We start from the raw sequence: 12,248 nt of genomic DNA, 5'->3' as shown, positions 1-12,248 counted from the left end.
GGTTTATAGCCTACTAAATGGAGGCATACTGGCCTCCACAAGGGCATATGTGGGTGACCTGGACCCCTGAAGAGAGGATTTCTTTGTAAAGAAGTGTTGTAGATCAGCCCCCTTGCTCAAGCAACCCCATGGGCAGCTGCCAAAGTTTCTGTGGGCAGGGAGAGGCAGGCAACAGAGATGTACCCACCTACCCCATGTTAACTAGGTGCCCTCTATTGCTGACCAGGTTTGCAGGTATGATTTTGGCATAACTGTTGGGATTGCATCCTGAGGAATTTCAGGGCCAATGTGTTCTATTCATGGAGTGGGGCTTGAACCTGCAACCTTCTAATGCAGAGGTGAGGGTGCTACCAACTGAGCCATCCTGACACTGGACAAAGGCTTAGTAATCTTGAATCAAATGGCCATTTGGATCCAACAGTTAACTCATCGATTTCCCCCAGCCTCCCGCTAACCCTTCTCCTTCAAACATAACTATAATTTGATTGATGCTTGAGCATCATTTTTTGAGGATTTGATAAAATAAACCAACTCCGAGCTTCCATTACACTTTTCCAATGAAGCAATGGAAGTCCATCTTAGGGTTGTCATGTCCTTAAAATAACATATACAAGGTGTAACCAGCTCACAGGAGGAAAATTCTATTTTCATCACATGAGGAACATGAAATAAAGTTAGTAAGAAATCATTTTAGAATAGATAAAAACAATTTCTTCAAGAGCAATAAATGTTTGGAACAATCTGCCAGATGAGGTAGTAGAGACAAAAAACATTTAAGTTGTTAAAATGCAGTAGGGTGCTATAATGGAAGAGTTAGGATACGAGAAGGATGGATTAAATGGTCTTTTCCCATCACATCTAAACCACATATGTTACTCTGTTCATTCACTTCTAAAATAAGGCAACTTTATGATTTGTATCTGGCCACATTACAGTAAGTGCTTTCCATTCACCTTTGGAAAGATTGGACAAGCTCATATGAGGGCACGAGCCAAAGGTGTAAGGGGTTAAATTCGATAACCCCCAAATCTGGGTGCAGGGATCGCGGTGCACTATTAACCCGCGCTCGGTCGTTCTGATTCGGGTAGCAGGTGAGATTCGTGCTGTCTGCTCACTTGCCTGATTCCAGTGCGAGCAGCCAGGCCTGGCTGCATTGTTCAGTGACTTCTCACCAGCAGGGAGGCCCAGATATCGCATGAGTGGCTCGCACCTCCTAAAGGCAGCCTGCGCTTTTTAAAGGCAGCCTGCACCTCTTAAAGGCAGCCTGCACCTCTTAAAGGCAGCCTATACCTCTTATTTGCAAAATATAACTTACGGGTCCACACGGAGTCTGAACAGAGATCAGATATCGCACACGTAAAACACAGATGCAGGTCCCGTCCCTTTGTTTACAAACTGTTGAGCTAAGTTAAAACATTGAATAAAGGTTGCATACTACTAAATACCACATCCTCCAATCTGCACGCCAGACCTCACCAATCTGCCAATCTGAGTTTGTACCAGGCCTGCAAGAGAGCGTGCACCAAGGTTCTCTGATGATGCATTAGAGGCCTTGCTGCAAGAGGTGGATAGAAGGAGGGGCATCCTTTATCCGCAGGGGAGCAAGATGCCCCTCTAGACAAATGCACAAGAGGCAGTGGGAGGCAGTAGGGGACAAAGTTAATACCAGGCACATAGCACCACTAACATGGACGCAGTGCAGGAAGAAGTTCAATGCTTTGACACGAGTGGTCAAGGTGAGTGAGGTCGACTGTCAAATGGTGTCTCCTACCAACTGTACCACTAGCCGCATCCACTGCTCCACGCACTACACCCGCACCCCCCACCATCACCCACATACCAACAAACTCTTTCAATCAGTACTCAACTCTTCCAATCAGATGCTTCCTCTCACCCTCACACATTACCACCGTTGCAAGCTGTACACCCACAACACAAAGGTCACACACACCGGCAGCTATTCAACCATGACAGGTACATACTCAAAAATCTTGCAGGACACTCACCGACACATGTCCCGCTTTCTTGCAGGAGAAGGTGGCGCATAACAGGAGGCAGCAAGTGTCAGTGGCATTTAGCCCCTCGAGCCTGTTCTGCCATTCAATGAGATCAGGGTTGGTCTGTGACCTAACTCTATATACCCGCCTTAGTCCCATATCCCTTAATACCTTTGGTTAACAAAAATCTATCAATCTCAGATTTAAAATTCACAATTGAGCTAGCGTCAACTCATTTGCAGAAGAGCATTCCAAACTTCTACCACCCTTTGCGTGTAGAAGCGTTTCCTAACTTCACTCCTCCAAGTCCTGGCTCTAAATTTTAGGCTTTGTCCCCCAGTCCTAGTATTCAAGTATAGGAGACCTCCAAAAACTGGTACAAATGCATCAGCAGCCAGAAGCAATAATCCAGCAACTAACCTGTAAATCCTGCATGGTCTCTTCAAATAATGCTAGTGGGAGGGTCCTCCAGGCCATCTACAACATGTTCAGCTGTTTGTGGTAAGACAGTGTGTCGGCTGGAGCGTTGAGTGCCAAAATGGTATCCATCCCTTTATATCACTGATCTAACACATATTCTCCTTACTTTACATGATTCCGGTGTTCGTTACCTGCGCGTGCACTAATGCCTTTACCAAGATGGTGTCCACCGCATGTCAAGCAAGGATCCTGCGCGCGCATTCCGGACGCCATTTCGGGTCCTTAGGAGGCTGCGGAGCGCCTAGAAAGCAGGCGCTACTTGGCCCAATTTATAGTCCGTAATATCCAGTTCAGATCAGAAGGGGGTCTTAGGGTTATATCCCTGGGTTCAGCTATTGGATAATTAGATATTGGGCGGTACTTATTTGGAATCTGGAAGCCGGAGACTCATTGAACTTACTTGTCTTGAAAGAGTAGTGTGGCAAGTTTGTCCAGTGTCATCTCTGGATTTGAATAAGTGGTGTGTGTTCCTATGAGGAAAAAGTGCATGCTCTCTATTGGGCAAACAGGCATTCTACCTATGTGTTCTTCTCAGTAACTTGGTTTCAAGACTCTTAAACAACATTGGTATTGGTTTTCCTTCTACATTAGAAACCCGGCTGACCAAACAAAGTGAGTATGATAGTGACCATTTAAGAAACAGTTGTGCGTTGTGATGGAAGAAATGTAGGTTTTTTGTTGGATGATGAGATAGGATGGGCTAAGGGGCCTTCCTCAACCTTATCTATCTTGAGATCTTGTGAACCTTAGGGCATGAGTATAAAACTGACAAACCTCAAGGAAGATTTGAAATTAAATGACATTTTTCCATCTCACATAATAGAAATGGGAAATAGCTTCCAACAAAAGTAGGAATATTAATGAATTCATTCAAAAAAGGAGAGCAAATATATATGTTAAAGAACTTGGTTGAACATGATTGATATACTTAAAGGGATACATAAAGGCATGTGTGGTCATACTTCATGCAGCACAATAACTGCACTCCTGTTGAGATTGTCAGAAAGTCATTTATTCAATATACGTTGTATTTATGGCATATAACGCCTCTGAGTTTAGAAGAAAATTGTTAAAGTCACAAAATTTACAACTTACTGTCAAAGTGTTTATTTCAACTCATCTGCAGAAATATTGACTTCACAACCGACTGCCCGACCTCAGCAAATGTGCTTGAAACAGCAAACTGCTAACGGAAACAGAAGAATAGTGGAAATGCACAATAGATCTATCAGCATCTGAGAAGGGAAAGATAGGTCAACATTTTGGACATAGACCTTTCCCCAGAACTGTTAAAAGTGAATAAGCTTCCAAAAGTAATGCTTTCAGAGAAGGGATATCCCGATACTCTGGTTGGGATCCCCGTGCTAACTACTGAGGCATTTAAATTGCAATTAAAATGGAAAAAGTATATCATTTGGGGACAGCAAGCAGTCTGAAGCATTTTCACTGCAGCATTACACCCAAGTGATATGAGGAAAGAGTTCCTCTGGTTGCTATGTGTTAGTAGCATTGCAAACACAGCGGGAAGATCTCCCCGATCGTTATTTCTAGCAAGGTCATAGACATCTTTTATAACAGCTTTATGATAACATACATGGACATCTAAGCCCCGAAAATGGCGTCGGAGATGCTCGTGCACACTTCCGGCGTGACGTGCGCGTGCAGAGTAGGGAGATTATGATGTAAATCAGTATGCAACCCTGATTTGAAGCAGCTGGTGGCATTTTTGAGCTCCCCGCTCCAGCCAACGCACTGTCCTAATCTTGTACCGCTGAACAGGAATTAAAGGGCATGAAGGACTCCCCACCAGCGCTATTTAAAGGAAGCTTGCAGGAGTTACTCCTTAGTTGCTGGATTAGTTATTTTGGCTGCTGGTATAATTGTGGGTGCTTGTGAAAGTTTCCTATGCTTGGAGAAAGTTGCAATATTCTATAGAGAGTGGTCTGGTTGGTTTGGCAGTACTGTTAGTGGCATTTAAATACTGAGCTGACCAAAGTTGCTTCATGATATGGGTGGCCTGCTAGGGCTTCCACTGGGAATTGAACATGACTGGGAGCATGCAGAGAGGCCACACAGAGCAGGGCTAGCTTCCAGAAGAGGGGGGAGGAGGAGAAGGAGGAGGAGGAAGAGATGGAGGAGGAGGGGGAGGAAGTGGAGGAAGAGGCAGGGAGGCAACAAGGTAAACAGGCCCTGTCTGCCAGGGCTTTGCGTAATCAGATTATTAATGAGCGATACCAGTAACATCAACGACACCTCCCCATTCACCAGCAATCCCACACTCCTCACCTTTCCGCTCCCACGTGACCATCAAATCGTCCTCCATATGATTACACATTTCTTCCTCCCTCAGCTCATCACAGAAATGAAAACCAATACCAAATGCAAATTCATAACCACATTGATAGATTTACGCATGAAATGATTCAAACAAACTGATACTATTCACCCTTGTGCATTCCCTTAGTGCCTGTCGTTCGTCTGCCTTTTCCTTTCCTACTGCTCCTATGAGGTGCATCCACAGTGTCTGGAGCATGGGTGGTGGAAGGATGCTGACTTCAATGGAGGAGGGTGCCTTGGAGGACGACCTCGAGCAGCTTTGGGCCGGGAGGGCCCGGCTTCGGGCTGCACCATCTCGGCCTGGCCTGGCTGGCTGACAGGCAACAGCAAGGGCACTGGTGAAGTGGCAGGGGTAGGAGCAGGACTGCTGTTACCCTGAGAGAGGACAGCAGGTTCATCTTCCTAGGTGCCACTGCCACTATCCCGGGACGTTGCCTCAGCACTCCTGGTGATCTGTTGGAGAACAGATTGCTAGAGTGCTGTGACGCCATGAAAGCCCTGTTCCACAGTGGAACCCAGAGCTATGATAGCAGCAGTGTGAGCCTGTAACGCAGCAGTCTGAGCTTCCAAAGCAGCAAATCTGAGCTCCAAATGAAGCATGCAGACCTTGGATGGCAGATGTTTGTGCTGCAATGGAAGCTGTGACATCGGTTAACAGATGCTGCACGATGATGGGTTCCACAGGTGTGCTGATGGAGGTGACCACCCATTCCATGTTAGTAAGAATGGGCTCCAAGCTCTGTGCCAAATTGGAACTGGACTCTTCCATGTCCCTTGACATTGTGCGCAGGCTTTCTGGCAGGCTTTCCAGTGCAGCAAACATTTGGTTGTGTACACCCATCAGCCTTCTTCTGTAGCCTGACCCAGTAAAGTCATCATCTGACTCCTCTGCAGCAGAACTAGTGAACGACCTCGCCCTCCGGCAAGCTGGCACCTACGGTATCCATTCCCCCCCCCCCCCACCCCCAGCTCTGTTGCACCTATACCTGATCTCTCACCATGTGCAAATCCCTCCTCTATCCTAGCCTCTAAAGTACTCGCAGTGTCAGTATTTGAGCTGGTGGCTGCAAGTGTAAGATTGAGTGACGGTGGTGTCTTCTTCATCACTGTCGTCTGCCTCTGCCTCCTCTGATTGTGCCGGTTCCAGTTCTTGGGTATCTGAAATGACAAAGGGACACGGGATGAGCAGGGAGAGGAGAAAGTAAGATATGCGTGCTGACGCCATCTGCAGCACGCGTGTCAGAAAAGATTGTGGGATGAGGGAGAAGTGGAGAGCGAGAAGAAGGATTGGGTGTGCAGAGACCCTCATCATCGACACCTCCAGCACCGCCAGAGGCCACAGCCTCAGCCATGGCCTGTCCAATGATGGACAGCACTGTTTCCTCCATGGGGGTGAGCACATGTAGGCGTGCCTGTCCTCCATCCATTCTTTCCTGCTGCCTGCTATTGTGCGCCACCTTCTCCTACAAGAAAGAGGGAAGTGAGTTGCAGGTGTGCGGCTTGCCAGAGTTTTAATGTGTGAGGGTGAGATGCAGCGTGTGATTTGAAGGGTTGAGTACTGATTGAAAGAGTTTGTTGGTATGTGCGTGGAGCAGTGGATGAGGCTAGTGCTGCAGTTGGTAGGATACGCCACTTGAAACTTGAACTCACTCACCATGACCACTCACGTCAAGTCATTGAACTTCTTCCTGCACTGCATTCATGTGCATGGTACGATGCTCCTGGCATTCACCTCATCACCACAGCCTCTCACTGCCTTTTCAGCATATGTCTGGAGGGCCTCTTGTCTCCCTGTGGATACAGGATGACGCTCCATCTGTCCACCTCTTCCACCAAGGCTTCTAGTGCACCGTCTGAGAACATTGGTGCACGCTCTCTCGCAGGCGCAGCCATTCTTCTGTATATTTTACCACTGATTCACTTCCCAAAGCACTTCCTTCAGCCACAGTGCACCTCCCCTTTAAGAGGTGCAGGCTGCCTTTAAGTAATGCTCGCCACTCCCAATATCAGGGCCCCCTGCACTCAGCAATCATTGAAATCATCAGGCAGCACGAATGTTACGTGCTGCCTGAATCGCAACCAACAGGCGCGGGTTAATCACGCAGCACAATCCCAGCGTCCGTTTAACCCCCAATATGTTTAACATAGTCACAGATTCTACAACAAACTAGAAGTAGGAGGATGCAAGGAAAGTTTAGATTTAACTACTTTACGCAGAGGGTTGTGAATCTATGGAATGGACTGCCCAGGAAAGCAATAGGGGCTTATTAGATCAGCAAATGCATAAGTACCTGCTGAAAAATTTGATAGAAGTGTATGACTAATATTATGAGATATGCTATCTCCTGGACACTGGGACTGACCATATGGACCTCAATGGTGATGTCCATTCTGCAAATTCCTTTGTTTCTATGTTAACACAAAGCGACCAGAGAAAATCTTCCTTCATGGTGATGTATTTCATTGGAATTTACACCACTGAGTCACATATTTGTAATCAACTAACTAAAAAAAATGAATAGAATGGCCCATTATTGGATACATGTAAATGTATAAATTAATTAATAAAGCTCATTACTAAAATCTTCTTCAAGTGAAAGTGGATGAGTTTGGCTCCATTGTGCCTCTATTGCAAAATAATTTTAGGAACATAGGAACAGGAGTAGGCCATTCAACCTATTTAGTTGGCCACCTTTTTATTCCCAATTCAACATCCTTTCTCCATATTCCTTAATACCCTTACTTTCCAAATAAGTATCTATCGCGCTTTTAAATATTTCAATTGATTCTGCATCAGTTGCCTTCTGGGATAGTACATTCCATGTTCTTTGTATGAAGAAATGTGCAGGAACTGCTTTTGAACTGTCGAGCTCGAGTTTTAAGATTAAAAGGTAAATTCTGCACTCCCACACTCCCATTGGAAAATTCAAAGGGAGCACCAGTTGGATTAAGACTACAAAACTATGGGCTTGATTCGTTGACCTGCACTCTCTCCCAGCACAGCCCCCTGCAGAGATGCAGGAGCACTTAATTTGTCCACATTTACCACTACTTCTTTATACTTAAGTCCCTTCATCCCAGTGATCATCCTGGTGAAATGTTGCTGGACATTCTCCACGGCCAACGTATCAAACCTAGGCTGGAGTGCCCAAAACTGAACACCACATTCCAAATAAGTTCTCACCAGTGTTCTTTTTAGAAATTAGGATAAGGAGTTTTCTGTTGTCTGCCACTTAGCATTGTGTAATGGATGGTTGCTTCCTAAATCTTATTTCTTTCCTCGTTTAATTTGTGATTTAAGCATTTGTTTTTCTTAGTACTGCTTATCCAATTATCCATGTGATTGCAGCCATATGGGGGAGGCACAGACAAACCATATTGAATTGGAATCCTTCAAATACTTCAATTCTAACAACACAATTCCACATTGCTATATATAGGCAAATCCTGTGAGCCTCTTCGCGATTCTCTGACTCACATTCCTCTGGAGCAAGGTTTCATGCTATGAATGAAGCCTTCCAAAATGTATCCTTATATTTAAAACAGAATAAAATCCAACAGCCCTTAGAGAATTTTCTTTTCTCAATTTACAAATAACTCCTAATCGATGGTATTTTTTTTATGAACGTGAATATTTGTGGGCTAAACGTTGTGGCCTTTTTCACAGTTGTCCATCATTTATTAGATGTAAACCTCTCCACTCCCATTTCCAATTAATGTCACTGGATTTATTCTTTGTGAAAAATTGTGATCTCTTTCTGTGTTTAAAAAATAAGCCCCTATACCCAGCTCTATTCGTTCAATAAATTTCCAACCTATGAAATTGTTTTCCCTCCAACCATCTGACCTTGGACGCACTACTGTACACACATTGTGTGAGATAGGAACAAAACTAGATAAGGAATTTTGTTATTGATCTTCTCTGTGGGAGTACAAGAGAAACTGACCCGAAAGGTATTCTTAAATATGTAAATCATTAAATCATGCAAATCCAATAAGTAAACAGTAACTCATTCATTGCAGTCATTTTTGATCTCACCACCAACCCCTAATGTATTATTTTTAGTGATACTTAGACTTGCATTTATATAACGCCTTTCATGGTCTTAGTACATCCCAAAGCCAATGAAGTACTTTTGAAGTGTAGTCACTCTTGTAATGTAAGAAACACGGCAGCCAATTTGCGCATAGCAAGGTCCCACAAACAGCAATGTGATAATAACTAAACAATCTGTTTTAGTGATGTTGGTTGAGGGATAAATATTAGCCAGGACACTGGGGAGAACTCCCCTGCTCTTCTTCAAAATATGCCATGGGATCTTTTACGTTCACCTGAGAGGGCAGATGGAGTCTCGGTTTAATGTCTCATCTAATATAATTGTAAACAATTTTACAACACCAAGTTATAGTCCAGCAATTTTATTTTAAATTCACAAGCTTTCGGAGGCTACCTCCTTCCTCAGGTGAACGATGTGGAAATGAAATCCTCGAAATGAAGTCGCATTTATAATTCACAGAACAATGCTTGGTGATAACAGACAGTTTTTTCAACTGCCCGTTGCCAAGGCAATCAGTGTGCAGACAGACAGGTGTTACCTGCCAGGTCTCACAGAATATACAAATCACCAAAAAAAACAACAAACAAAAAAAAACAGAGATAGAGAGGTAGAAACATAGAAAAGACAGCAACTGACCAGTTATATTAAAAACAGATAACATTTGTTCGCTGGTGGGGTAACGTGTAGCGTGACATGAACCCAAGATCCCGGTTGAGGCCGTCCTCATGGGTGCGGAACTTGGCAATCAATTTCTGCTCGACGATTTTGCGTTGTCGTGTGTCTCGAAGGCCGCCTTGTAGTATGCTTACCCGAAGGTCGGTGGATGAATGTCCTTGACTGCTGAAGTGTTCCCCGACTGGGAGGGAACCCTCCTGTTTGGCGATTGTTGCGCGGTGTCCGTTCATCCGTTGTCGCAGTGTCTGCATGGTCTCGCCAATGTACCATGCTCTGGGGCATCCTTTCCTGCAACGTATGAGGTAGACAACGTTGGCCGAGTCACAGGAGTATGAACCATGCACCTGGTGGGTGGTGTCCTCTCGTGTGATGGTGATATCTGTGTCGATGATCTGGCATGTCTTGCAGAGGTTACCGCGGCAGGGTTGTGTGGTGTCGTGGACGCTGTTCTCTTGAAAGCTGGGTAATTTGCTGCGAACGATGGTCTGTTTGAGGTTGGGTGGCTGTTTAAAGGCGAGTAGTGGAGGTGTGGGGATGGCCATAGCGAGGTGTTCGTCGTCATTGATGACATGTTGAAGGCTGCGGAGAACATGGCGTAGTTTCTCCGCTCCGGGGAAGTACTGGACGACAAAGGGTACTCTGTTGGTTGCGTCCCGTGTTAGTCTCCTGAGGAGGTCTATGCGATTTTTTGCTGTGGCCCGTTGGAACTGTCGATCGATGAGTCGAGCATCATATCCCGTTCTTACTATGGCGTCTTTCAGCGTCTGTAGGCGAGACCATGCAGACACTGCGACAACGGATGAACGGACACCGCGCAACAATCACCAAACAGGAGGGTTCCCTCCCAGTCGGGGAACACTTCAGCAGTCAAGGACATTCAGCCACCGACCTTTGGGTAAGCATACTCCAAGGCGGCCTTCGAGACACACGACAACGCAAAATCGTCGAGCAGAAATTGATTGCCAAGTTCCGCACCCATGAGGACGGCCTCAACCGGGATCTTGGGTTCATGTCACGCTACACGTTACCCCACCAGCGAACAAATGTTATCTGTTTTTAATATAACGGGTCAGTTGCTGTCTTTTCTATGTTTCTACCTCTCTATCTCTGTTTTTTTTTGTTTGTTGTTTTTTTTGGTGATTTGTATATTCTGTGAGACCTGGCAGGTAACACCTGTTTGTCTGCACACTGATTGCCTTGGCAACGGGCAGTTGAAAAAACTGTCTGTTATCACCAAGCATTGTTCTGTGAATTATAAATGCGACTTCATTTCGAGGATTTCATTTCCACATCGTTCACCTGAGGAAGGAGGTAGCCTCCGAAAGCTTGTGAATTTAAAATAAAATTGCTGGACTATAACTTGGTGTTGTAAAATTGTTTACAATTGTCAACCCCAGTCCATCACCGGCATCTCCACATCATCTAATATAGCTAGAGATCAAGCCAGGGATTTTTTAAAAATCTGTAAAATAGTCACTACAATGGACAAAAACAGGAGGTGCTTGTAAGGTCACTAATCTATTTCTGTATGAAGCAAAGCACAATATAATCCGTCTATACACTTCAGTTATTTAAGTGAGACACAACTTCTCCAAATTAAAGATTTTTTTCCATCTGTTTTTAACCCCTGTTGAATGAACAAGGAATTTTCAGGGAACTTCACAATATGGAAGGGGGACACACACCAATAAATAGACCAAGCGACAGCAATTAAAAAAAAACTTTTTATTCACTTTCGGTGACATTAATTAATGGTGAAGGAGGAGGAATCAGAAAAACTGGACAATCCAAGAAAAGAGTAAACAGTAGGCTAAAGGACTATTTCCCTCACAAGAGAGATCATACTTGCTTGATATCGTTATTGACCAGGAGTCACTCTGTTAATTGAGCTACAACTCTCACTGCTGCAAAAATCACTTAGCTGGAGTCCTGGTCAATATTTATCCCTCAACGAACATCACTAAAACAGATTATCTGGTCATTATCACATTGCTATTTGTGGGATCTTGCTGTGCGCAAATTGGCTGCTGTATTTCCTTCATTACAGCAGTGACCACACTTCAACAGTCCTTCATTGGCTGTAATGTACTTTGGGACGTCCTGAGGTCGTGAAAGGCGCTGTTTTTATTCAAGTTCTTTTTTTTTCATGTCTTCAAGATAATTCTCAGTTTGAATGGATCTGGGACTGTGGATTGTGCTCCGAGGCGATCACACTGATGCTGCCGTCACATACCTTGTGTGCTGCACATGACGTGTGTCACATACTACACATACATCATGCTGTGTGCATGATGACATCAAGAATATGATGCACATGCATCTCAGGACCCAATTTTCAGCACAAAGGCCGTGGAGAATTCAAACTTTTTAATTGCAAAGTCAAGAGAAAATCCATTTTTACCAATCCGCCAAACCTCAAAAATTGTGAATTTAGCATAGAAATTGGGGGAAAAAATTAATGTTCCTGCTTGCGTACAATAAAATAATTCAATGTGTGGGTGAGGGAGAGGCAGAGAGAGAGATACAGGGAGAGAGGTACAGAGAGAGCTACAGAGAGACAGGGAAAGAGAAGAGAGCGAGAGATACAGAGAAAGCGATGCAGAGAGATACAGTCAGAGAGAGATATAAAGAGACAGAGGGACAGAGAGATGCAGAGAGAGAGATACAGAGTGACAAAGAAAGATACAAAGATAGAGATACA

This window comes from Heptranchias perlo, chromosome 13 (assembly GCF_035084215.1).
Source record: "Heptranchias perlo isolate sHepPer1 chromosome 13, sHepPer1.hap1, whole genome shotgun sequence".
Taxonomy (NCBI): Eukaryota; Metazoa; Chordata; class Chondrichthyes; order Hexanchiformes; family Hexanchidae; genus Heptranchias; species Heptranchias perlo.
The sequence above is the reverse complement of the archived record's forward strand: the minus strand, read 5'-3'. Positions refer to the sequence as shown.